Source organism: Arvicanthis niloticus, chromosome 26, assembly GCF_011762505.2.
Source record: "Arvicanthis niloticus isolate mArvNil1 chromosome 26, mArvNil1.pat.X, whole genome shotgun sequence".
Taxonomy (NCBI): domain Eukaryota; kingdom Metazoa; phylum Chordata; class Mammalia; order Rodentia; family Muridae; genus Arvicanthis; species Arvicanthis niloticus.
In genome coordinates, this window is record NC_133434.1 from 31,852,268 (window position 1) to 31,856,191 (window position 3,924).

At 40.9% G+C, this 3,924-nt stretch overlaps 1 pseudogene; it reads left to right on the forward strand.

Annotated features, from left to right (window-relative positions):
- Nucleotides 1-441: 441 nt before the first annotated feature.
- Nucleotides 442-2,152, forward strand: LOC143438765 (small ribosomal subunit protein eS10 pseudogene; annotated as a pseudogene).
- The last annotated feature ends 1,772 nt before the right edge of the window (nucleotides 2,153-3,924 follow it).

The window sequence follows — 3,924 nt, forward strand, 5'->3', positions numbered from 1 at the left end:
AATTTTGGGTTTTAGTTATATTTAACCAAATAAGCAAGTTTTTGCTAACAGTGGCCTGTCTTTTGTGATTGCTACCTCTTGGGATCCAACTATGTGCTTTGAGGATAAAATTTTCAGGGAGGGGAAGGCGGTAGCAGGATGTTTTCCCTTATTTCAGGATTCATTAAGGTGCCACAAAAGTAAAACGTGCACAAATACAGGTGGAAGCTGTCTGGAAACCACAGGACCAGGGTGTAACTGTGCTGTGAAGTTTTTGCCTATTGGTAGTTGTTTGAGGCCACTGAGGTCAGAAACTGAGAGCCTGGCCGAGTTACAGTCACAGGATTATCTACTGCACTGTTTCCAAAGCTATTAATTATCACTTTCCCTTTAGAATCTTCTAGATTTCTTTCTCTGTTTCCTGCTTCCAACAGCATTTAAAACCACTTTTCTTCTAATACAATGCATTCTAGCTTAATGAAGTTTTTCTTCCAATTACAAGTAGACCTCAAGAGGTTGCTGACACTCATGAACAAGAGTAAGTCATCAGATAGCCTTATTTTCTGACACATTTCCACCTAGTAAGGCTGCCCTTGACCACCCACCTTATCACTAAGGTAGTTTATTTATACTTAGACACTTATAAAACCAATAGGTGGTTTTCAGGTCTTCCAGTCTAAGAGCCCAAGAAATTATGAATCACTCATGCATTCCTGAAACATCTTCTTCCCTTGATGTCTGTGATACCACATGTTCCTGAGTGAGGGTCTCTGAAAACACCATGGTCAGCAGAGTAATAACCCATGTGAGGCAGGAAGGCAATCTGGTTCGACATGTCTCAGTAGCTGGTGTTGCTTCAAACTTCTAGAGTATGACACGGGCGGTTTATTTTAGGCTTACATATGTAAGTACAGTACAATTTGGAAAAAAAAATATTTCTGGTGTAACAGCATCCTGCGTGCACAACGAGGTATAATTACACCGAAACTCTCCTTAAAGTACATGTCACTTCTTCCATGGAGATGGGTTCTATAGATAGGCAACATGTGTTATCTTAAGGGCCTAGGGGAGGAGCTGGTGAGGTCTAGGTCATACAGATAGTGCAGGGGTCATCTGGGCTATAAACCACTTCCAATCCCAGCCTTCTGGGTGGAAAACAGGTTATACATCTCTTCCTTTGAAGAAACAGCCCTGCCTTTTTTTTTTTTTTTTTTTTTTAACATTCCTGTTTTCCCTAGTGTTTATCTGAGAGTTCAAGGACCTTTGTGCTCTAGGCAAAAAGTGACTTAAGGAAGAGTTTCTGTTAGCTTACGGCTCTAGAGGGAGAGTCCATGGTGGCTGGGAAGCCATGGTAACAGGTGGCCAGAGCAGAAAGCAGAGAGATTACATCTTCAACTGCAAACACTATGCAGAAAGAGAAAACTGGGAGAGGGGCGGGGCAACAAGCACTCAGAGCCTGTCCGCACTGGGCTCCTCCTCCACCAAGACTTCACTACCTAAAGGTTCTGTAACTTCCACAAATAGCACCAATAACAGGGAACTCAAACACTTAAGCCTATGGGGGACGTTTCTCATTCAAACCATCACAGACTGGAAAGCTACATCAGAGATGACAGAAGTACTGGGAGAGGGAGTTTCAGTAAAATTGTTTTAAAAGTTGTATCTTCGCTTCCTTTCCAGCCTCTACCTCACGCCCTGCAGCTGCCGTGTTGCTGAAGCCTAAGAAGAATCAGATTGCCATCTATGAACTCCTTTTAAAGGAAGGCGTGATGGTGGCCAAAAAGGATGTCTACGTGCCCAACCTTCATGTAATGAAGGCCACGCAGTCTCTCAAGCCTCGAGGCTACGTGAAGGAGCAGTTTGCTTGAAGACATTTCTACTGGCGCCTTACGAATAGGGGCATCCAGTATCTCGGAGATTACCGGCACCTACCTCGGGAGATCTTGCCTGCCCGGCACCCTGCGCCGAAGCTGTCTTGAGATTGGAAGGCCTTGGCCCAAAGGTCCAGAGGGTGAGCGGCCTGCAAGATTCACAAGAGGGGAGGCAGACAGAGACACTACAGAAGTGCTGTACCCCCTGGAGCTGACAGGGAAACTGAGGCTGGGGGGCTGGCTCAGCGACTGAATTCCAGTTTAGAGGCTTCTGTCGTGGACGTGGTCAGCCACCTCAGTGAAGTTGAAGATTATAACTTTATCTCAATCTATCTAAAGTTTATTATGAATAAACTTTAAAGAAAAACAACAAAAAGTTGTATCTTCATAATGTTAACATACAACCAAGTATTTGAGTATAATTAATACACTAATGATATAGTAGAACCCTGGTAGTTTAGTTTATAGCTGTTTATATAGGTAGATTGGCCACAAAATCTTGTTAGAACAGATTTTAACTGGAAAAATGGGACTACCCTAAAAATTCAGTATACAATGGTATTTGCTAACCATTCATCTCTACAGCTCTATCTTCCCGTTAAACTCCAGGCCCAGGTAATTGTTTACTGATATTTCTATCTGAACATCCAATGGCTACTTTAACTCTGACTTACCTACAGTTAATTTAGCCCTCCGCAACCTATTTGGGTCTCTCAGCCATTGCCTCTGTATTTATTCAACTGCCCAAGCTAAAACTCAAGTCACCAACATCTCTCCCCTGACACCAGTTTATCTGTCTGTCTGTTTATCTCTCCTAAAGCCTCTTCTCTGTTGGAAGTCTCTTAATTCCCTCTACTTGACTTCGAGCCAGCATCATCTGCTCCCCACCCTAGTATAATAAGACCTGAATTGATTTCCTTCTTTTGTCTCCTTTTCACTTAAACGTCAAGAAGTAGCCTGAGTGATTCTTCTAAAATGTAAACTTGAGATCAGTTTCTACTGCAGAGTGCTAACCCATCCTCAGGTATTACCTCCTCCCAGCTCCCATTTAGTGAAATGAAATGTTACACTATGTTTTCCCAGATGCCTTATCTTTCCTTACTATGCATAACAGCCTTCACATTTCTTTGTTATTATTGCTATCTTCTCTGCTAAACTGTGAACTCTTGTCAACCAGGCTCATTACTGTGTTCACTTAACACAGGGCAGGATCTGAGACACTTTTAAATGTCTTTTATAAGTGCTTTATAAATGTGAAGTGAGCAAATCAATAATTTTGTCATCCCAGCACTTATCACAATACCTGGCAAAACAGGTATTTACATTTAGTTCAGTGCCTTATTCTTTTTGGGCACAGGTACTTAGGGCTGTGGTTGTGTACCTGTGAACTTAGAAAGTCAAATTTTCAATGAAAAAAAAAATAGTCAGGTCTTAGTATTTGTTAAGTGAATAGTTCTTGGACTAATGATAAGTGATTGACTAAATCACATGTAATGAGTAAAATTGATACTGTGTTGGTTTGTCTTAAGAAGTAGCTATTTTTCGTAATTAGAATTAATCAGAGATAGCTCCCTAGAATAAGTGGCCTTTGAAAGAGAAGACAAGAAAAAAATTCTTACCTAGAGGAATGCAAAGGGCAAATGTAAAAATATCAATATCTGTGCAGAAGTTAATCACGTTCTGAAGACATGGGGAAACCCTAGTTGGAATGTGCTATGTTCTCTCTTGGGCTTAGCTATTCAGGAGCTAGCTCTCTTCTCCTTGGACACTGAGATGTAGTCAGGGAATGAGTTGCAGATTTTTGTTACTGGCAGTAATTAAAGCACTGAACTCTTGCTTTCCTAATACTGAAAAATAATCCTTTTTACTTCAGAGAGTAAGATCCCTACCAAGTTTTCAATTCATAGGATTTAAGTTTTCATTTAATTTTTATATCAAAACATGCTTAGAATACATTTCACAAGAGTATTTGGTCTAGTTATTTTTGGCTTGCAATTTGGTAACTTACACTCCCATACAATGGCAACTCTGTTTTCTTTGCTCTACAGTTTCTTTGTGCACTATTCCTTGAAAA